Source organism: Chionomys nivalis, chromosome 11 (genome assembly GCF_950005125.1).
Source record: "Chionomys nivalis chromosome 11, mChiNiv1.1, whole genome shotgun sequence".
NCBI classification, from domain to species: Eukaryota; Metazoa; Chordata; class Mammalia; order Rodentia; family Cricetidae; genus Chionomys; species Chionomys nivalis.
In genome coordinates, this window is record NC_080096.1 from 67,138,527 (window position 1) to 67,163,195 (window position 24,669).

The window sequence follows — 24,669 nt, forward strand, 5'->3', positions numbered from 1 at the left end:
GCTCTTAAGGTCCAAATGAGGAGCAGAAGGAGGGAGAACATGAGCAAGGAAGTCAGGACCACAAGGGGTGCACCCACCCACTGTGACAGTGGAACTGATCTATTGGGAGCTCACCAAGGCCAGCTGGACTGGGACTCAATAAGCATGGGATGAAACCGGACTCTCTGAACATGGCAGACACTGAGGGCTGATGAGAAGCCAAGGACAATGGCACTAGGTTTCGATCCTAATACATGAACTGGCTTTGTGGGAGCCTAGCCTGTTTGGATGCTCACCGTCCTGGACCTAGATAGAAGTGGGAGGACCTTGGACTTCCCGCAGGCCAGGAAATTTGGACTGCTCTTCAGTATTGAGAGGGAGGGGGAATGGCGTGGGGGAAGGGGGAGAGGAGTGGGGAAAGGTGGAGGGGAGTGGGGGGAGGGGGCAATGTGTGGGAGGAGGGGGAGGGAAATGGGAAACGGGGAGGAGGCAGAACTTTTAATTAAAAAAGAATAAAATAGTGCCGGGCTGTGGTGGCACACGCCTTTAATCCCAGCACTTGGGAGACAGAGGCAGGCGGATCTCTGTGAATTCGAGACCAGCCTGGTCTACAAGAGCTAGTTCCAGGACAGGCTCCAAAAACACAGAGAAACCCTGTCTCGAAAAAACAAACAAACAAACAAACAAACAAACAAACAAAGAACAGAATTGCTCCAAAGACCCAATATCACAAAATAACTCAGTTATGTATATTCCCTCAATACCTTAATGGGAGGAGCCAAATTGTTTATATTGTTATTTGTATTACAGGGGACATAAAGAGAAATAGAAATAGAGATACCTTGAATGATTAAGCAGTCACCCCCAAAAAGCTAATTTCCAGGGCTTTCACTTTTAAAACCACAAATTAGATTAAAATCTAACTTGGCTATTCAGACCTACATGCTTCAGTATTTACTGACAACTGTAATCTCTAGGACATATACGAAATTTAGTGGGAAAGGATTTGGAGTCCACAAGTCACCAGTATATCCTCCATCATATTGAATATGCCTTTCTGTATGTAAAAATATCTGGAAAGGAGAAAATTTTGACTTTCCAGCTCATTCAAGTAACGTTTTATAGAAAGATTCTTTCTATTGTGGTGCTTTGGGGCTTTTGAAGTAAATAGCTTTCTTTTTTTTCAGGCAGGCTCTCATCTTCACAACCAAATAGAACTATATGCATGGCTTCCAAAGCAGGGATATTAATATATAATCATTATTCATTCTGTCATTTGTATTATAAAAATGATCATGAGTCAGCACATACTCCTAGTTCTGCCGCCCATCTTGCTGTGCTTCAGTTACAGCACATTTGAAATGGCAGTGGAGCTCCTTTGAGTCGGCTTTAATTTTGTTGCAAATATCTCTTGATGATATTCCAGGAACAGAAAAAAAAAATTGTGACTTCAGAATTTAACGACTATTATTGCTTAGGCTGGATCCCAGACGGCAGCTGATGGAGAGTTGAGGATGCTGTAGGTTCGTAAGCAAAGCATCCTCCTTTCTACTGTGGGGTGCCTCAGTAAGGTCGAGCCAAAATATTAATACTAGCTTTAGAAGCTCATCCACTTGGAAGACTGAAAAGCCCCTGTTGATCACACTTTTTAAAGTTTAATTTGGTAGCATCTTTGCGGAGGGAATTTATCTTGTAATTAATTCAGCACAGTTGAAAGACTAATATTTTACATGCCACTCACTAAGCTAGGGATTTTTAACTATGCATCTAGGTTTGCATAACCATTTCTCACATTTGAATAGGGTTAGTTGTCCAAAAATTCATCTTATCATTTTTAGTCAAAAGGCTCATGTTGAGTACCAAGGGCATGCTAATTTGTCAACTTTTTACCATGATGCATGAATACCTGCATTTTATCAGCTCACAGAGTAGTGAGGAATAGGGGCATAGAGTTACATCATTTTATCAGTACAGAGCAAGTGCACTTTTGCAAGTGGTGCCCAGCAAGAGAAGTGGGGTATGCCAGTGAATGGGATAAGGATCTGAAGTATCACAAGTTCCAGTGTTTTGTACATTTTTGTACAGTGTTAAGTGTACATTTATCTACAGTGATAAATCTAGAATTGTTTTCAACTGTGTTTTCTCAACTTCCATACAGACTTAAGTGTATTTGTTTGTGTGTGACTGTGTGTGCACATGCTTCTCTTTTTCAGTTAACTTTTATCTTATTTTCATTGAAGTTGGTGGACATAGTTTGTAGGATTTCATTCTTTGGCAATGTTTTGAGAGCCACTCTTTCATATAGACATAGTTTCTATTAATTGATATCCTTCTTCTTATGGGAATGGCATAATCTTTCTAGAATTTCTGTTCTTTTAGATCTTCTTGAGCTCAAGTCTATCAGACCCATCCACAAACACTCTCATCAAAGTGGGTCAGATCAACAATCTGTCTCCCTTCTGAACACAGCAGGCTATGCTGACCTTCTGATTTGTTACCTACAGTAATAGTTGACAGAGCAGAGGAAACTTTTGTCTTAGGTCTCTCTTTTCAGGGACTATGGGACCCCACAAAGAGAAAGCAGATCTACTTTATTACTTTTTGTATATTTTATCTTTCTGTACTGAAATCCAAAACTGACATACCCAGGGCTTCAGTTGTCGGGCTTGCTATTCGAATTGTATTTCCTCCTTTATTGATAGCATTTTCTTTCGTACTGGCTTGCTAAGCTGTGGTTCCATGAATATTTCTCATCTGAAATTTGTATTTCTACATCCACGTCTCTGATGTCTACATATGAAGGTAAACAAGCATCTTGAAATTGCCACATTCACAATGGTTCTTAATCCTTACCTCTAGCTCACCCTGGTTTAATTCCCCTCTTCCATCAATGTTACTTTACTCTGTGTTTCCATTTGCTCAGCGACAAAGCAAATTTTACCTCTCATTCCTGATGCTTCACATCATATTTATCCGGACCATGTCCTGGACATTTGCTGTCTGCTTGCTTCTGCTCTCTTCCAAGTACTGTCCACACAGCTCTTCTGCAGTCTTGCAGTAGTGTTTTCCACTATTTCTTTGCTCTTCATTTTTGCCATGTTCAAGTTGCCACTCAACTTCCAGCCAGAATCTCCCACCAGTTTTCTCTGCAAACACCACATTCACTTTCAGTATCATTTGGAATTGAAACCACGGTCTCAGCTTCTCAAAAAAGAAAAAACAACAACAACAAAAAGCCATGTAATTTTTACTGACATGACAGTTCATCCTCTAGTGGCATTCTTTAAACATCTGAGTCTTGTACTGCTTCACAGTCAAGCTGCTGCTGATGGTTCAGCTGACTTAGTGTTTTCCATGGAAAACTAAGGACCTAAGGTTAGATCTCTAGAACCCATTTAAAAATCTATAAATTCAGAGCTATAGAGGCAAGGACTTGATACCTGGCCAGGAATTTCCGACAGTTCTATGAGATCCATGTTCAATAAGAGACTCTTTCTAAAAACAATGAAGTGGAGAATGAGAAAGATCTTGATTTTTGTCCTCTGCTGTCACATACCTAAGCCTGTACACAGGTCCACATAAACATTTTGTGACACAAATTTTCCTGCAGAGATACAATATACATGTCTATGCTCCCCAGATAGGGAACCCATGACAGACCAAAGGACAGTTACCACCAAAGTCTAACTTGAACCATAAGTTCTATTGGTGTTAGTTACAAGAAACTGGGTGAAGGGTTATTTACAGGGACAGAAATGGCTCAAAGACAACTGTCTCAGCAAAGCCCACCCTAGCATGGGTGACAACTCATAAATCTGGATATATAGAGTACACTCCACAGCCTACAGGCAGGTCAACAGAACAGAGATATCATTGCACATCAATGGTCTAAATGTCTGGAGGAAGCTTAGCTGGCTTCTTCTGCTTTTTCAAGGCAGCTTCTCTCATCTGAACTTTCAGTCTTGGCAGTTCCTCTGCTTTGGAATTCTTCCTTGCAGCTCAGCTTTCTTTGGTGTGACAGGGTCTCTCAGCTTCTATTGTTTACTCTGACAAGGAGTCACCTAGCGTTAGTTTGAGAGATTTCCTGAAACTCTTTTGAGTTGTTCATCTGCTGCTTAAGGAGTTTGACCACAAGATGGCATGTTTCAATCTCAGAGAAAGAAGTTACACAAGTCACCACATGCACCTATATAAATAGCATATAGTCATAGATTCTGGACATACACAATACCACACAAAAGAAGGAAAAGGAAAAGACTTGCTTATACATCCTTTTAGACACTGCTATTCATGTGGCTTAAGGAATGACCTAACTCCAAAATCAAAAGACACAATCACTCCCCAAGCCCTCCTTACACTCTTAGGTTGATTTATTTCTCTCCTTTCCAGTTAATGCTATATTATATATATGTAATTTATTTCTCTCATTTAAATTTTTCATTCTCTACTACAATTAAAGTGCTACAGCCTGCTGATTAAATATCTCAAATCTATCGTGTTTAAAGTAACTAAGAAGAAAATAAATTCTCAAAGGACACCCAACATTTACAGACAGCAATTCGGCCCTTTGGTATTACAGCAGTGCTGATGTTTTCTCTGTTTCTTTTCTTGAGCTACATTCCCTTATCATGTCACGACCAAGGGACACTGAGTGAGTAGGCTTAAAAGCTAGGGAAGATTCCTTCATTCTAGCTCTGTCTTCTGATGTTTTCCTTGAATACAAAAGCAGGAAACGTGTAATCGAGCTGGAAACCACTGGAGGGCACTGTGGGATCTCTGTATGATGTGGAGCTTTCCGTCACAGGATTGTAACAAAGGCTTTCAAAACTCAAACACCAAGAAATATTTTGCTGATGTAGTTAATAGCTTTGCTTTATGTAGGGGAAAACGAAAGAAAAACCTCCTTTGCGTTGAAATTAGAATAACAGTGGTGAGAATACTCATAGGTATTTCACAGAAAATATACACTAATATCCATTAAAATACAATCCTCAACCTCTGTCGTATATTTAAATGTTAATTAAAGTGGATCTGAGATATAATTATCACCTAATAAATTACATCCATACAATATATCAAGTTTTATATTTAGTACTATGATAATCTGATGGAAGAAATATGAGTTGGTTTAATTCTCAATAGAAAAAAATCCGACTCTAACCATAATAGTAATTGAATAGGTATTGTTTCCTTCACCCTCTCCCCACACACTTATAGAATTTTTCCTACATGTGTACTCCACACAAGATGGCATTTGTCCAAATTTAAAATTTGTTAAAATTCAAAATCAATTGCCTGGGCAGGAAAGGGTTTTTGGTACTAAAGAACAAAAGAAAGTCAGATAACTAAGATGCTTTATATTAACTGATAAATGTTTCAAATAACATTTAGTAATATAAAAGCCTCCATAGTAAAGCACGAAAAAATTTTAAGAGGAAGCAGATGTAGAAATATGTGTGTGTGTCTGTGTGTGTGTGTGTCTGTGTGTGTTTGTCTCTGTGCGTGTGTGTTTATGTGTGCACACGTGCGCATGTGTGTGTGTCTTTATTTATTGACAAAAATTGTAAGTAAACACAGATGCTATGTTTTGGTTTGGTTGCAAGGAGGAAGATGCCGGGTTGGAGGCAAGGGTGGGAGTGAAGTTTGCCCCTGTCCACCTTTCCAATGTCACTTAAACTTGTAAATCATAGGAATTTATTATCTAGTCACATAATGCAATAGTATGTTTAAATACTACAAGATAAACCACTGACAAGTGTTATGAATTATATTTTTAATTATTTTAAATAATGTAACCAAACGCATTAGGTGGATAGAAGTGTGTGTTTGTGCTGGAATGCAGTTCTGTTGGTAGAATACTTGTCTCATGTTCTCGGAGCCCTGGGTTTGGGCCCCAGCACTTGGAAGGTAGCACTAGGAGGAATCTTCTGAAGATCTGACAGTGATCCACTTTCTGCGAGCACACACTCGTTAGCTATGGTATCTGCCTCCTCAAGGTTCATAACTGCTTGGTTGTGTTCCTTGTCTGCTGGAAGAACAAGAGTAATCTGCTTCGCACAAGTGCTAAGGATAGCTTCCCCATGTGTGATGGGTAATACTGACTGACTGGTATCTTGGAAGGCCCTACAATCATTAGGAGAGAAGCCTCTGGCCATGCCTATGAAGGATTACTTGCATTTGGTAAATTAAGGTGGGAAGATCCAGCTGGACACAGAGGAAAAGCTAGCCGTGCGGGAGCATGCAGCATTTTCTGCCGGCTGCCCCTGGCTCTTGCCATTAAAACTCCCCATCATGAAGGGTGAGCCAAAACACTAGCTTCCTTAAGCTTCTCTTGCTGCATATTTTCCCCAGCAACAAGACAAACAATAATACAGAAAATTGGTGCCACAAGAGAACCTCTTCCTCTTCTAAGTCTGAACACGTGGTTCTTAGGTCTTTGGAACCAGCTTGAGGAAGGAATGCTCTATGACAAGTCATTTCCTGTAGAAATGCATTCCACACGTCTGCTCATCTGATAGGGAGCCCACAACAGGCCAATGTCAGATAGCACTGAAGTCCAACTTGATGAATCAATGAGTTTTATTGGGGTCATTTACAGGAATATGGGTGAGGGACTACTGACAGGAGCAGAAATGACTCAAAGATTGATGCATCACCTAAGCCCACCACAGCCTTTGTGACAGTTCACAATAACTGGAAAACCTGAAGCACAGTGCATGGCCTGCAGGAGCTGCACAGGATGGAAAGGGTCCTTATCAAGTGATTCCACTGCTCTGCAACTCTCCCAGAAGCTCTGCTGGTCAGTCCTCAAACTTTGCAGTTTGCGTGGTGTGGTAGTGGTTTACAACAGCCTTTACTGTTTACTCTGCGAAGGAAATGGCCTTTTAAATTAGATCAGTTTCAGGGACTTCCTAAAGCTATTTTTGAGAGTTTGAGCTTCCCGCTTAAAGAGCCTTCTTGTAGAATATAATGTTATCTTTTCTTATCGTGCTACAGTCAGGCTAGGAAATCACCAAAGACTTTGGTATGTTGAGCTAGAAACATTTTAGAGTGCTCTTAGCAGAGTTTATCGGAACATCAGGGTGGAATATGAGAAAATAAAAGTGCTTACAGAAACGTGGACAGTGGAGACTTGGGTTAAAAGGTTTCAGAAAGGAGCAAAGACTGTATCATATCCTGGCCTGAGAGTCATTGTGTGATAGCTTTGCATGTACACTGCCCATGTTTTAAGAATGTGAGTAGAGCCGGGCGATGGTGGCGCACACCTTTAATCCCAGCACTTGGGAGGCAGAGGCAGGCGGATCTCTGTGAGTTCGAGACCAGCCTGGTCTACAGAGCTAGTTCCAGGACAGGCTCCAAAGCCACAGAAAAACCCTGTCTCAAAAAACCAAAAAACAAAAAAAGAATAGAGCTGAATTTAAAACAGATGAATTTATTTTATTGATGGAAGACTTCCAGAACATCACAGTATTCAAGGTGTGCTGTCATTGCTGCTTGCTGTTCTCATCCATATCTACAGCTGTGAGTGTTAAAAAAGATCAGAAATATAAGAAAAATGTGGTTTTGCAAGGAACAGCAGGTGAGAGAATATACAGTTTAGGAGGACAAGGAGAATGCAGACATTAGAACATCTATAAGTGTTAAGTAGTTTAGTGCCTGTTAGAGAGAAATCTTGGGATTTGCAAGACACCACCCACCCAATACTGAATCTTATGAAAATACAAAGTATTGAGAAAGAAGAGTGCCTGAACTAAAACTGCCATTAAACAGTTACCCTGCTCCTCAAACTAATCTGTCATGGAAGGAATCTTCGAAAGTAATCCCATCGAAATTGATGCAATTCACTCTAGGGAGCTGACGCCAGCCAGGGAATGGCAGCGTCGGTGTCCAGGCAAAGATGTATCTAGAGGCTATTGAATAGAGGTGTGCTAAGGATTTCCACACTGTAACGGAGAACCCACAATATTAAAGAAGTACAGTGTTGTTGGCCCAGGACTTGAACCAAATGTTCTACACATAGCTCAACCAAAGAGGCCAGGTGGCCTGAGGTGCCTGGAGCCCATGTCATTCCAAACATGGCTGTGTCTGATGTGTGACACAGAGTTGAAGAATTTGGCATTTGCCCTGCTAGGTATAGATATTGCTTTGATCAATTTTTTTTCATTGACTTCCCCATGCTTCAGTACTGGAAAGGGAAGGCTTTCTCTGGACCATTGGGTATTGGAATTATATAACATTTTGTTTGTATATTTGAGGAATTTCTTGAGACTCAAATGAGTCATGGATTTGGGACATTTAAACAGTGTTGGGACTGTTAAAGACTGGGAAGACTTCTGGAGCTAGACTGAGCAGATTGTGCACTCTGAGGTGACGATGTGTCTACTGAGCCTGGATAAACCTTCCTTCCCTAACCTGGTTTTGTCAGGTATTTTATCACTGAAGGAGACAAGCAACTGATACATTATTACTCCATTGCTATAAAGTGTGAGCTTTCTAGGAAAGTGTTTCAGAGATGACAGGAGATGAATCACCCTTAGCAGAGGGAAAACACGCAAAAATGGAGAATAGAAATGGCATGGTTTATTGAAGACGTTACAGAGTTCAGCATTCTAAAGCTTTCTGTAGTGGCTCATTTGAGGGAGCAACTCTGCCACTGCCACTAGTAGTAGTGTCGCAAAAAGAGTTGATAGTGTGTGCTTTGAGGCGTCTCCCATCTTCCCCTGAAGGAGTTCGGAAGCATGTATTATCATTTACATGATCCTTTAGAGAATTACAAAATTTTGGTAATTTGTTAGATCATACTTTGCATCAGAAAGAAAATATGGATCTGGTTTTGAGTCCTTTATTCTTCACTTCAGAATGCGTAAAAATGGTGGCTCTCTTGCATTTCTATCCTTTTTATATCCTTTCCTATCCCAGATACTAGTACACATGGACTAATATCGGCATCCTTCCAGCTTTTCTGGCACTTGGACTTCCGGCTGTTGTCTCAAAGGAAGTTTGTTGGAAGGGTTAAGACTGTGTTTTACAATCAGGCTTCCATCTTCCTTGTTTTCTTGTACTACCTGTGGCCCTATATCAAAGACCATTCATTGCTCCACATCAGAAGATCCCTACAGACATTATACATTATTCTGGGATAACAGTAACTCCTTCCCTGTCACTCCATGCAGCCTGGGAAGGGACAGTTCACAGGGGCAGTTTCCCCTCATACAGTGATGTTTACATAAGTGGGTTCTTTAATAGGCTCACAATAAATAATCATAATTTGAAAATACCTTTTTTAGAAAGCACTGAATCAATGTGCCAATGTTATTATTATTGTCTGAACAAGAACTGATAGAATTCTACTATGATATGAGCACAAGAATAGAAAAAAGTTAAGGAGTAAGAGAAAGTTCAAAAATGATATGTGTGTGAGTGTGTGTGTGTGTGTGTGTGTGAGAGAGAGAGAGAGAGAGGGAGAGAGAGAGAGAGAGAGAGAGAGAGAGAGAGAGAGAGAGAGAGAGACCCAAAATATCCATCTCTGAATTATAGGAGAGCCAGAGGAGTAAAACAATAACCAATTTTGAAGTGGAGTTTCATAAATCAAGTTTCATAAATCAAGTTCTCCTATCCTAAACATACCACATTTCACAACAAACAAAAGATAATTATTAAATAATCAGTACCTTGTCAGTTGAAATAAACAATCCATAGACTGTCAAAAGGCAGTGTTTGAAGTAGGAATTGATGTAGTTATATGGAGATGTACTATTTTCTTACAGAAGGTAGTACCAGAATAAGGTGATGATGAAGGTAAACAATTTGTGTCAAGTAAGTCAGCATTTGGCAAAAAGAATGTTATAATGCAGGAGTGTATTTTAGCTTGTAGGGAGACATAGTTCATTCATACAGGGAACCCAACCTAAAGGTTTTGCTAAGCCTATAACTTCCTCACATGTTCAACACAAGTATCACAGGAGCCGCATCCTGGCACAATTGATGAGATAGGCATCTTAGTATCTTTCATGATGAAGCACATGACATAGGAGAGAACAAGATTGTAGGAACTGCCTTAGAATATTCTAAGTATCATTAACATTTCTTTCCATAGCAAAAGTGTAAATGATATTTATAAAATTTGCTTCTTTTGAAGTTTAAAAATGTATTTGGACTTATATTCTTTAAAGATAATGCATATAAAATGGCTTCTTGAATTAACATATCAATTACTTAAACAAAATGGATATGAATGATTGCACTGAGGTAATAGTCTTTTATAAGAGTCATTTTATAGAAGATAAAATATAGATGGTCCCTTGACACAGGTGCAGTATGAACCATTGAGGTGTAAATTATAGAGGTCAAGAGTTTATACTGTTCCCTTTGTGTTGAATATTCTGATAAATGAAAATCCAATATAACAGAAAAGTAATATAATGAGTATTTTGTTAAGTTTTAAAAAAATAAAAAAGATGACTGACGCCGGGCGGTGGTGGCGCACGCCTTTAATCCCAGCACTTGGGAGACAGAGGCAGGCGGATCTCTGTGAGTTCGAGACCAGCCTGGTCTACAAGAGCTAGTTCCAGGACAGGCTCCAAAACCACAGAGAAACCCTGTCTCGAAAAACCAAAAAAAAAAAAAAAAAAAAAAAAAAAAAAAAAAAAAAAAGATGACTGACATTATGACATTATATTTTGTTACATTTTGTTACAGCTTGAAATAAAAGGCAAGCAGTTCCTGGCCTGTGAAACCCCAGTGATGTGCCTGTCAGTATGCTGGTCCCAGTGCTGAGGGACATCATGGGCTTTGACTCCAGGTGAGTTGAGTGTGTCTAACATGGCCACTTCTACATTACTCAGTGTTGCTTCTCTCCATTTTTGCCTTACAGCATTCAAATTGAAGTTTTACAAGCACCTTTAAACATTAAGATATTTTGTTTCTCAATGGGACTGTGCATGTCTCTGACTCCTTTTCCTGAACTTGGGACCCTTTTCCTCCTAGTGAGTTGTCATGTATAGTGCTATGGTACGAGGGTTTGTGCCCAGTCTTACTGTATCTTGTTAGGCCGTGTTCAGTGGATAGCCCTGGGAAGCCTTTTTTTTTTTTTTCTTTATTATTTTTGTTTAAAGGAAAGAGAGGAAGAATTGATCTGGGGGAGAAGGGAGGTGGTTGAGAGGAGTTGAGGGAGGAGAAACTGAGGTCGGAGTATAATATATGAAGTAATAATATTTTAAAACTCTCACAAAAAAACACACAAAGGATCATCCTTTCAAGATCAATGCAGACATCCCCCCCATAAACTTTCAACAGCAGGATTTGTAGCAGCGCATGGATTTAATTTGAAGGCAAGGGCCAAAGTGCCTAAGCAACAGGAGAGGTTATGATTGCATATCTACAGAGGTGGGAAGTAAGGGTGACAGTTTCTAGAAATGTTTCCTGGTGCCACGCCAGCCTTTTTAACATATGCTAAAAGGCTGAGTTACCACAAACACAACAAATTTTTATCACTCACTGAGTAGACAATTTGAACAGGCAAATTGTTCAATGACTCAAAAGACTCCTTTTTTTCTGATTTTAAAATTACAAAAGTTCTAAACTTTGACATATCCCTTTGACTAAAATAAATGATTGTAGAAAAGTGTCAGCATAAACCTTTCATGAGCTGAAGTCACAAACTATCGAGGGAGGAAACGAAAGACTGATATTAATAACGTAATTAAAAACATTATATGCTTTGTAAAACCTATATAGCAATCTTCAAAATTTTTATATTTTGTATGTAATTCCCATTGATTCTCAGCTTTAAATATTTTCAAGGGTGAAGAAAGAAAGGAAAAGAAAACAATCAAATATACTAGGGACAGGGTTACAGAAAGCTCCAAAGTGTACAGTAAACATCTGGTCTGTTTATCCAGTTTCTTAATGTGCCTTTCTTGTTTGACACAGCAAATCTATATGTAGTGATTGAAGGTAAGACAATAATTAGAAATGTCTGAAAAAATTTAAATGATAGGGTGTTTCTTACAGTCTGTTTTAATGGCTTTAAAAATTATGAACATCTCAAGGATGCTCATATAGAACTTATAGATTGATGATTTCTTATAGAAAAAATCTATACAACTTAAAAACACACATTTTAAAGAAACGCTTCCATAATGAGAAGAAGCAGGTATATTTATGAAGAAGAAAAATGAGGAGTTTAATATTTTTTCATGTATATAAAAAAATGGAAAAGGTATCAGTATAGTAAATTGACTTTAATGGCATATATAAATCCAATTATATATAATATGAATAGACTATATAATTAATAATATATAGCAACACATAAGGTTATATATTCTTAAAATATATATTGATTAATTTTCTATTTTTATTTTTGCCTTTTTAATCTATATATTCTGTAATCAAAAACTTCTTTATTTAGAAAATTCATGGTTAACTTCATTCATAATGAAAAGGTAACTTTAATTTCCAGAGACACTAAAAAGATTTCAAAGAATTGCAGCAAAATGGCATATTTGTATATGAAATCAATATATATTTACATGTTATTTTGTTATTCGAAAATAACCTTTTGTGCTGCTATCTAAGTACTATGTAAATTCTACAAACATTGAACATGTGGGTAAAATCTACATTAGGAACCCATAGATTACATACTTTTTGCTTTGTGGTAACTTACAGAATAAGTGATACCTGTTGTATAAATGTGAATATTAATATATATTTTAAGCTTGTATAAAGATTTTCACTTCATGTGTTAAATAATATTTTTCATTGAATGGGTGAACACATTAAAGATTTCTCACACAAAGTACGGAAATGTCAGTTTAGAAACATTAATAATAAGCACAGAGTCACCAATGATATGTGAGTGTAGCCCAGATTTGAATTCATTTCCATCTGCTTGTGTGTGTCTGTTGTATGAAACTGAACCTGTGCCTGCTTTATGAGTGTGTGTGTGTATGTGTGTGTGTATGTGTGTGTATGTGTATGTGTGTGTATGTGTGTGTATGTGTGTGTATGAGTGTGTGTGTATGTGTGTGTATGTGTGTGTATGTGTGTGTAGGAGTGTGTGTGTATGTGTGTGTATGTGTGTGTATGTGTGTGTATGTGTGTGTGTCTATGTGTGTGTATGTGTGTATGTGTGTGTATGTGTGTGTGTCTATGTGTGTGTGTATGTGTGTGTATGTGTGTGTATGTGTGTGTATGAGTGTGTGTATGTGTGTGTGTATGTGTGTGTGTATGTGTGTGTGTATGTGTGTGTGTGTGTGAGAGAGAGAGAGAGACTGTCTTTCTGTTATGCTTTTTGAGTGTGTCTGTCCCTAAAAAAAGCTGAAATCTATATTTATTAAACAGTGCAGAAACATCACGTAGCAAAGGTACAAGAGTTACTTTATATAATCCCAGCACTCGGGAGGCAGAGGCAGGTGGATCTCTGTGAGTTTGAGACCAGCCTGGTCTACAGAGCTAGTTCCAGGACAGGCTCCAAAGCCACAGAGAAACCCTGTCTCGAAAAACCAAAAAAAAAAAAAAAAGAGTTACTTTATGGAAATATTTAACAAAATTTTACAAGTGATTAAGTCAATGACTCCAACTGACCCAGACAACACTATACTCTTAACATAATTGTTTATCAAGAAATACCTGTATCTTGCATTCACTATTTTAGAAACTCATTTTTAAAGGTTCTTTTATCATATGTTTTCTGTTTTCAGAAAATTATTATCAGAAAACACATGCATTAATTTTGGAAAAGGAGCATCAAAGAGTGCATAATTTAAGATTACAGCTATGCTTTAACTTAAGTTGTGAGAGTTGGCTTCTAGGGAAACAGAATTAATTGAAGGCTCATTTTTGCATTGTTCTTTTAAAGATAATAGGCTTTAAACAAATAGGCTGAATGCATATACATCTGAGAGAGCTAACTACCAGTGTTCCTGTCTTCTCCATTGACAGTGTTGTTCACATCAATTTACCATTTGGAGTTTTACTGTATATCACTTATCAATATTCTATGTTTGATATAAATTCAGAAGTGTACATGGTATATTTTATAAATTGCCTTGCATATTTTGTTCTTCCACTAAAGACTTCCATATTCTCAAATCTATAACCTTATCTAAGCTCTAATTTTGTGTTACTCCGATATTAGCAAATTACAGATATCTTAAGCTTTCCTTCACCAATGTTGATCTCTAAAAAATAAAATGTTATCTTTATTAAATACTTGTTGCATGTATCCCTTGTTAGAAAGTCTTACTTAGGATTCCTTGCCTTTAATTGTTTAACCCTGGGTATTCTTGTAGACAGTTTTCATGTCACAGAACTTCTTAGACCATTTTATTGCTTCAGAACTGAATCCTGTCCCTGTTGATGAGGTTTTTGAACATGGAAGCTGTCAGTCAAATTTGTGTCCCCTTCTCCCCTCCACTTTACTCCCCCATCCATAAAAAGACACAATTAGATCATGTTCCTTACAAATTCTCTATACCTTTTCAATCCAAATTTAGTCATAAGTATAGTTAATCCCCCATCAGAATGTGTGTAGCCCTCATTTCTTTCATTTCTACTCATTTCTTTCTGCCCTCTTTAGCATCAGGTCTGGAACAGCTCAGAGAAGAATGTGAAAGATAATCTTTCCATAGAGGTATACCATCCTGTCCTCAGTACACACAAAGCTACACCTGTAAGCAAATTGCAGTTCTATCATTACCCTTCCTTTTTGTATCATTAGTAAGCAGCTTATGATGATTCATTGCATGCTTGTCCATATATCTCTCCATCAGGCATATGATATATATGAAAATCAATCATTCTTAGTGGAAACTAGAAGGATAACAGGGCAAATAAATGCTAAACATGAAAATTATATGATCCATAGTATATCTGTTGACCTGGGCTCAAATACTTGCTCTGCCATGTATAAAACTCAGAACTTGGGATTTGGTAGTCTTTTCAGGCCTATGTGCTTTAATTTACTCATAAGATCTATGTTATCTTGTTCTCTAAATCAATTAACATCTGTAAAAATCCTTGTATTAAATTTCAAGTGTTATGTATTTTTTAACAAATATTTTTATTGTCATTCAAAGGAGCAGACCGTTTATCTAAGAATCAAGTTTAGAGGCAAAAATGACTTAAAGTAGTTAATTGCTGTCAAATTAAAAGAATATGTGAATGTGTGTTCTTGGTTGGTCTTGAAAGGGAGAAACTACTGAAATAGTTGTAAGCAGAGACTGATCTCATTTCCAGGCCACCCAGACTGTATTAATCATGCAGAAACTATATTAATTACAGTACTGCTTGGCCAATGCCTATAGCACATTCCTAGGTAGCTCTTACATATTAAATTAACCCATTTTCATTAGTCTATGTATAGCCACAAGTCTGTGTCCTACTGGTAAGGTTTCTAAGGTTCTGGCATCAACATCTATATGATGTCTCTCTGACTCCACCTAATCTCTTCCAGCCTGACTACATTTTGCCCTGCCACAGGCTGAAGCAGCTTTATTCATTAGCCAATAAAAGCAACACATACACACAAGGAAATTGCACATAATCTTACTTTCTCTCTCTAAATAAAAGGGAAGGTCTTAATTTCAACAGAGTAAAATTATAGATACAAAACAGCTATCAAGCAACAATTGTAGTTATAATATTTAGTCTATTTACATTTGACAAATTAAGGTAAACACTCTATCATCCATCCTATACTTGTGAGTCTAAAGTTTTATATCTAATTTATCTTTTATCATAACTAAGGAAAACTGTAACTATTTGTCTTCAACTCTTCAAAGACCCCAGAAGGATATTTTATTACCTAAGTAAACAGGAAATGCATTGTAAGTAACTTATAAAGTTCTAGAATTGACAGAGACATCTTGCTGCCTGGAAAAGTCACCCAGAGTTCTTCAGTAATGTTGGGGCATCCTTCTTCAGCCTAAAGACCCATAGTATTTAGTAGACTTTCCCATGAAGCAGAAAATTTGTAGATCTATCCTGCCTTGTAATAGAAAAGTTTATCAGTTGTTTTCATCTATGTCCTTTAGAATGTCTGGAAGTTTTGTCTGCGAAGCAGGAATCCTGAAGGATAATCCTGTGTTTTGGAAAATTTATCACTTACTTTTCTGTGGGTTCTGTATGTCCAGTTGATACAGAATACCAAAAAGCAGCCCAGGCAAGAGCAGTTTCTTGCCCAAATGGCTAGCCTTGTCACACTGAAGGCAAATTATATAACAGGTTTCATCAATGCTTATCATCCTTCCTGAAGTATTTGGTATTGCCAGAAGCAGACATGTCTCACTGTTGAGAAAAGTCTAAAGTCTTCCAACCTTTTAAAGGCCATATTCTATAGGTCTTTGATATGCTGAAGAATATTTGTCTAACTGAAATGTATTTCTGTATATCTAGAAAACCTAACTAATGCAATTACAAGTTTGATTAATATAAATGACTATCTATTAAGCTGCATTATACATTACATTTTTAAATGAGCTACATGAGCACAATACCTTAAACAAGAGCAGAAATACATATACACAGTGTAAGAAAACTGACCTTAAATTTGTATGTCCATACCAATGCAAAGTATCCATCTCTATATCATACCCCCCTTTAAATGAGAGCAAACATTTATGAACAAATCATTTTGAGAATATTGGTATTGCCTGTTCCCAACTGCTTTCTGTTTTTTGTTGGGCAAAGTAGGCATATTTTTAGGATTCACAGAGAACTTTTAGTGGTCTTGTTCCATCTAATAACATTATCCTGAAAGGAATCCACAGATTTTCATCTTCTGTGGAAGCAAAAGCAGAACCTCTTTTCCAAAGTAACATAGCCATAGACTCAAATTTTGAAGTCAAGATACCTTGAAAATATATATGTTGTTTAGCTTAGCATCCTGTACAATGAAATGTCTCTCTATAGTTAACTCATTCACAGCGAAGAAATTTAAAGAAAACACAATAATATACAAAATACAGACTCTTTGTGTGGTTTCCATCTGTATGTGGCTTATTTTATTTACTCCTTCAACCTATGACTGACTGTGCTTACTCTTTTATATTATTTTACTGTCTCTTTAAAGAAATTTTTATTTTTTAAACTATTTATTTCTTTTTATAACTGTCTATACTTTTTTCTCTCTTCCATGCTTACATATAATTTTTTGAGCACACTGTGACCCATTCACAGCTTTATTTTTGCCTGATTCTGTCCTACTGTATAACTAAAATTCTTTTCTGACCAGGAGCACATTTTTTTTAATACTAAGCAGGCATGACTATGACCAACTCCATTGCCCTGGCTGTTTGGTACACCTAGTTCAACATGCGAGCCATACTCACTGCTCCAGCTCCAGGGATGCAGCAGGTCTATGTTGTTATTAAGTAATTTGTAACATGGTACTTATAGACTCCATTTAATTGCAGGCCTCCTGAAATAGTCAGAGCTGTTTGAAAGGTGTTTGTGCTGCCAACATGAACCTGGAAGCCTTCTCTTAAAGAAATTGTACCTCTGCTTGCCACTAGCAAGCAGAGCCCACTCAAAAAAAATGCAGCTACTGAGAAGCTGTACTTAACTTTGTTATTTTGTATCTAGGATTCCTTCTCAATCTCTCTCAGGTTTTATGTGGCTGTAGTTGCCCCATGTTGGGTGCCATCTTGTAAACAGAGATTTCTCTTTTGTTTCTTTGGTCCAACCCCAAACAATCATGCCAAAACTTTATTAATTACAACATTATTTAGATAATGATTCTAACATATTACTAGCTAGCTTTTAAATCTTAAATTAACTCATTGCTATCAATCTGTATATTGCCACAAGGCTGGGGACTTCTGGTAATGTTCCTAAGGTTCTGGTATGTCCTTATCCTTCATCAGCTACATGGCATCTCTCTGACTCTGATAGTCTCCATATGGAGAGAGAGAGAGAGAAAGAGAGAGAGAGAGAGAGAGAGAGAGAGAGAGAGGGAGGGAGGGAGGGAGGGATCCCTGCCAAGGTCAAAGCAGGTTTATTCATTAGCGAATAAAAGCAACACATATACAGAAGAACATTCCACAATAAACAGTTTCAGTATTTTTTTTATTTTATTTCGTGTGTGTGTGTTTGTACACATTTGCTATTATTTTGCAGTTGTCTGTGAGAGCACAATATACCCTGGAGCTGTAATTACAGACCATGCATTCAAATATGAGTCTGTAGGGGTCATTCCTATTCAAATGACCATATACATTGATCAATGGAACCATTTATTTCAAATATTCCATTGATTTATTCCAAGAAGTCCTTATCTAAGATGCTTCTCTTTGCAGTAGATAGTGATTAACACAGAGACCTGCAATAAGAGATGCAAATAAAAGACTACAGAATTCTTACTTGTAAATAAAGCAAAAACACTACGCACCCTCCTCCCAAGACATTTATTTGGCATAATATAACAAACTGGTAAGAACAACAAAAATAAGTGGTTTTCATAAAACATTTGTTTGAAGACCCATACATTAAAATGAAAGAAGGGACGTTGGGAAAATGTCAGACAGAAAAGGAAAAAAAAATAAGGTAAAGAAAATTTACTTTAAAGAATATGGTCAATATGTGCTGGTAATTGAAATTTTTGAAACTGATAAAACATTCCTTGATCTGCTCAAACAGCTTCCTAAAATACTTTTAAAATCTCAAGATTTATTGATATAAAATACTCATTCTTTTTTCAGAGCTGTTTACTATAGTTAATATATGTGACTACCATATTCTCTTAGGTCACCAATCATTGTTAGTTTAAATATGCTGATGCTATTTGATTGGGGCTCTCTATTTGGTGGGATTTCAGAACATTCCCAGTTAACATCAGACATGACAGTGCAGAAAAGGCTTCTACTTTACTCTGTCTAACCTATTAAATAGGCAATAAAATCCTGGCCTTTTGTGCATGGGTATTTATGTTATAGAAATTCACAGTTATTTAAATATTTATAAAATGAGAGTTGAGAGCAGCACTTTCGAAATGCAGTTAATAATGAACAGATATCAAGGGAGCTATCATTATAACAGCAAAGTGCTTTGCAACTCCAATAACTTCAGTAGTGCAGAAGCAGGCCATCAAACTTAATTAAAAGCAGTCAAAAATAAACTGAGAAATTGAACTGTAAAAGGCTGTCCTTTGCCAGAAGCTGAAGGCAGAAAGAAAGCATAGGAGAGCCTCGAAAGTAGTAATGAATTGATAAGCGTTACTGCCTGCAACTTGTAATTCGCTCTGTCAGATTTTAGTATCAGTTAAACTAGATTAATAGAGCAATCACTGATTATCTATCTTAAATCCTTCTTTGCCAGCCTCTTGTTATAGGCTCCCATGATAGATGGAAGCCTGAGTGGGTCAAAATGTCTATGCGTTCTCTGCTCAATCACTCTTTAAATAATACTGGCATCCACGTTCACTGGAACCCAGCATTCTGAAATTTTGAAAAGCAAAAATTAATTCAGTTATTGACATACTTTAGCCCTCACTTCCAAAGAAGCTTAGCTTGTTTTTAATCAACGGAAGAAGAAATCTGCGGGATTGTGGATTGACAAGCCTAGCACCACCAGGGGCTGCCAATGGGAAGTGAATGATAAAGAAAAGATAACAAATTGACTGTGGTTCCAAAGGCACAGATTAATGTGGGCTGCAGGACCAGGACCACAAGGCCAGAAACAATTTGCCCTCGATCATTTTGTTTTTGTAATAATGGTCTTTAATGAAGCTAGTGCCTCCCTGCTGTGGCCTTGTTATATTTTTTCAACATCAGTGAGAAATAGATTTCTTCCGAATTGTAAGAGAGCTAATGAAACAGCAGGAATATTGAAGCAGAGGATCAATTACTTCTTTGTAGTAATTTCAAAGTTGAAATAGCTATAGCACAGATTATCTAGACAAGATAAACCAGCTTGAAAAGTGGTGTGCAAATGACACAAAACACAAAAATGCTGAAGTAGACAAATTGTATTGCTTTCTAAAATTTTTCAATATGACTGCACAGTGTCCGTTCAAACAGTGAGGGTTTTAGACATGCCACAATTTAAAGGAGCAAGACCTCAACACCTTAGGTTTGTCATAGTTTAAATGGGAAAATTTAACAGAGTTTAAGAGTCCTTCGGAAAGAGACTAACATCATTGCTTATGTTTTAAATTCTAAATGCCGTATTTTGAAGAAAGGATATTTGCTTGGGGTGGGAACACAGACATCTAGACCAAGACAAAGGCAGGGGACTACAGTTACTGCTTATGAGGCAAGCCAAGTTGCATTGGGGCATACGCTTTTATTCATGAAGGGCTTTTATAATCATTGTGAAACTCAATTCTGACAGCAATCCTAATAAGGTCGTCATTCAAACAGATATAACCATCTTACAGATGCTACAGTAATGAAGAAAGAAGCTCAGGCCGGTTAGATAATTAACACTGGGTCACACAAGCACCTGAACCCACACAATATTCCACTGCCCCCTTTCCATTTAGTATTTACATGAAATACCAACTTTCAAATTTCAAATCACTGAGCTGTAATATACTGCGCATTAGCAGAGTATGTAATTTCCATTTCCATCAGTTGCAGTCGGTCGGCAGCAATGTCTTTGTGCTGATATGAGAGTCAAGTAGAACAATGGGCTGCTAGGGTTCTGGGTGTGAGTACCCTGAAGCACAGGTGCAGTTCACAGCCTCTGAAAAGTTCGAAGCTGAGCCAGCTCGTGAACTCTCAGAAAAGCTTCTACTGAAATGGTAAGGCAGATGGAAGACAGTCTCCCTGGGTATGGACTTTCCAGCTGAAAGGGAGGTTGGGCTGAGATGGAGTTTAGGGGATGATGATCCATCAACATGAGTCGATGGGGTTGACTTGAAAGAGATGGCTCGGGTTCGAGGTGACAAAATCTTAAAGCTAGTTAGAAGGAAGAGGGGGAGTCTAAAGTTGGGATCATGCAGAAGAAATAAAGTTAAAATGGTATGTCGAGGTATGGACATAGCTGAGGTATGGTATGGACATAGCTGAGGCACCAAAGCATCGGCTGTATGAGCATGAAGACCTCAACCCATTTCTCAGCACCCATGTACCACGAGCCAGGCAAAACTCTAATTCCAGCACTGGGAAGGGAGAAATAGGAAGAACCCAGAGGTATACTGGTGTGCCAAAGTGACCTGATAATTAGTTAAGTTTTCAGCCAATTATGGGCTCCATTTTAAAAACTGAAACTAAAAACAAAATATATGGCACCTGAGGAAAGACACCAAAGATTTTACTCTGACCTCACACATACATCACACACACACACACACACACATGTACACATGGTATTTAACTATAAAAGGGCACTAAGATAGTATAAGGAGTGAAGTACTAAGAATTCAGAACAAAAAGAACTAAAACCCAAATGATACGAAGCTTGTTCATGGTCATTTAAACCAATTATCGTCGCTGACATGGATACTGTAGTTTTATTCCAATGTATTTTGTGTTGATTTATAGAGCAAGATGATGTCAGTAACAGCAGCAGGCAAAGTGCACTTGACTGTAGTCCCACAATTGGGAGGTTGAGGCTGGAAGACTATCACGAGTTCAAGGACAATCTGTTCAACCTAGTGACCTGTCTGGAGCCCCTGGCTCAACAACCCCCAATGTTAACTATAATGGTTACAACATAAATTTCCCTCACATGACAATTTAATAACATTCTGATGAGCCAGTTCTGTGTTACTATACCAATAATCAGAAGTAGCTACCAAATGTCATAACTTCACAACACAGCTTTCATCCTGTAGAGTTGAGTCATTTACACATGAGTCTTGATCATATTACTTACTAGACGATCTAGCTCACCGACACTGCCCAGCATGGACAGAGAGCAAACTTCAAAACAAAAATCTAGATTCTGCTGAACATGCACTGCATTCCAGGCATTGATTGTAAAGTCTGCAATGACACGCGTTAGCTTTGCGCTCTGTGCCTGAGGCTTTGGTAAGGACTGCGTTTACTGCTCTTTATAGCAGATGATAAAAGCACAGACAGTATCTTAGCTCATGGTTTACATACAAAGCAAATAAGGTACATTATGTTTAAGCACCTTCATTAAGATAATCCACAAAACTGCTAAGTGATGAACCGTACATGCAAACCTCCTCTGAATTCACTTCCACAGCTCTCACTACATTATCTACAAAACAAAAAAAGAATCTACGCCCTCAGTTACCATAGTTTTGTTCGTGTTAAAATAATAAATTCTGGAATGATTAAACAAAAACTCTAGCAACTAAAGCACATATGTAGATTCTAAGCAGAATGATTTTGCTCAAATTTGTAACATGTATTTAGGGTTGTCATAAACCCTATTTTGCTTCATAAGATAATAAGAATTTCTGTTTCATTCTTGGGATATTATTATAACTCTTTATGGAAAGCAAAACTTCTCCCAGTACACATAGAGACCTTTGTCAAAATTCTGATTGCCCTGATGCCTGTAGTTGTATAATCATTCTGTAGTCACACCACGTCTTTAAATACGAACTGTGTGATGATCATGAAATATAACGCGGCTTTTAACATAAATGAATACTCAAGACAATCTTGTCATTGCAAATTTGGTTGTCTAGATAGATTGACCTCGTGTGTGTGTGTGTATGTGTGCGCACGTGCACACACATGCACGTGCTTTTTCTAATAACCATACACACATTTCATATGTGTGAATTTACCAAATACAGTTCAATGCTCTGTGAATTTTAACAGTTTTAAGTGTACAGAGAGTAGTATAAATGCCAATACAATTTGCCAACTAAAGTTGAACCAGAAGACAGGTTTCTCGTCAGCTTTTAAAACGCAAGTAAGTGTTCTCTTGTGTCTTTCATATTACTATTATTCTCCTGTGTGTATTTCGTGGTCTTTCACTGTTTAAGACAAGTCCTCGGTATCATAATGACATGCTGGCAGTTCTCCTGTTATATTGTCCCAGGCATAGAAAATAATTGCATTACATAGAATTCATTCGAGCTTGAGTCACAGTGCTACTAATGGAATTAGGGGCTGAGAAACTTTTTCCTTTCAATTAATTCTATATGGCCAAACTTTAGAAGTTGCCAGAACAATTGTGATATATATTATGCTTATCTTAACCCAAATATGTCATTTATCACAATCCACTGCCCAAGTCATAAAAGAAGGAAAGGATAATTTTATTTAAAAAAAAAAAAAGAATAGGAAATTATCTAAAAGCAACCCTTTGGTAGTGTAGGGCACACAGGAGGTTAGAGTGCGTAATTTTAAGTTTCTGAATAAAAGATGATTAGCACCATACAGTTGTATTCTATTTACAATTTTACACAATCTTGCTTAGCATTCAAGAGAAAAACAACAAAGATGAATGAAATCCACAGGCATCCTGAACAAACTACAGACTCGTGGAAGAGAAGAAAAGCCTACAAAACCACCTACACTGCATTGTACCCTATAGATTTGATATGAGAAAACTGAAAATTCAAGCTATGGGAACTATTCTGAAAATAAAGTTAAACAACCCTTTTATAGAACCATTCCGAAGATTCTAAGTAACTGCCATTTTCACTAAGACGTATGTCATTTTATATTACTTTAATGTTTTAGATGCCTGTTTAGGTTCTGGGGTAGGGAGAGAATAAATTGGGAGTCCGGGAGGGTCTGGGAGAAGTTGGGGGAGAAAAAAACTGTAATCAGAATAAACTGTACAAAAAAAATCTGTTTTCAATTAAAAGAAAAGTAATATGTTAGTGAATGTGTGTGTTCATGAATGCAGTCATTTTGTTATATTTAACTGCAAGATACTTAAAGTCCAAGAACAAGAACATATTGTGTATAGAGTACTTCGGTTGTATTTATAAGTATAAAACATTGATAGATATAGAAATTGTTTTAAGATGGTGAAAATAGAGTAGTGAGTTTAACAGAGCTTCCTTAGGGAAATATACAACCTGACAGTCTGTTCTCTGCAAGTTATCACAACTTATTTTTAGAAAAAAAAAAGTGAAGATCATAGTCATTGGCACTGTTTAAATTATTTCTTTATAAAGTTTCTATTTCATTGCATTAACACCCAGCTTTAACTATGCACATGTACATGTATATCAGTTTGCAAAATTGGAAATTCAGAGAGACTCTAGAACAGGAATGTTAATTGTTAGTTGTTTTTAAGCCCAGTCATAAAGACATTTGGTAACAGCTGCTGTTTCCCCACAGATCACCCTATGTGAGACAGGGAGGCACATGCTTGCATCAGATGAGCAACATTTCCTTCATTGGCAGAGGAAATTTACTTAACAGAGGCTCACTTAATGCATTAGTCACCGCATTTGTATGTACAGTAAATGATAGCTAGAAAGGCTATACAGTTGTCTCACCCCTCTGGCACTCACTGGGAAGAAGTAAGTTTGAGTGCAGGCAACACAAAACCTATGTCTCTGGCAAGGCTGACATGCTTTCCATCAATTGCTCTTTTCAACAGTTATATGTTGGCTAATTCTTGTATCCACTGTGACACAGCGAAGAGCTTTTCTTAAACGGTTTGGTGAAAAGTCGCTTGCATGGATTCACTGAATTTTTGATGGATGGATTAGTGGTTCCCACTTCTTTGTTAGAATCTTTGCTCTTGCTCTAGTGAGGACAGCCACACAAACACCTTTGCTTTTTGTTTTTTTTCCCGGCT

The 24,669-nt window shown here is 37.5% G+C and overlaps 1 protein-coding gene across 31 annotated transcripts in view; it reads left to right on the plus strand.

Annotated features, from left to right (window-relative positions):
- The window catches only part of Ptprd (protein tyrosine phosphatase receptor type D), a 2,217,081-nt gene that overhangs the window by 632,687 nt on the left and 1,559,725 nt on the right, over positions 1 to 24,669 (plus strand). For 30 of the 31 annotated variants that reach the window (XM_057783903.1, XM_057783917.1, XM_057783909.1 and 27 more), the window contains one exon: positions 10,678 to 10,780. The gene's annotated coding sequence lies outside the window, so the exon portion shown is untranslated. Of the gene's footprint in view, positions 1 to 10,677; positions 10,781 to 14,640; positions 14,657 to 24,669 lie in introns of those variants that run through there. The other variant, XM_057783905.1, reaches the window with a different exon arrangement.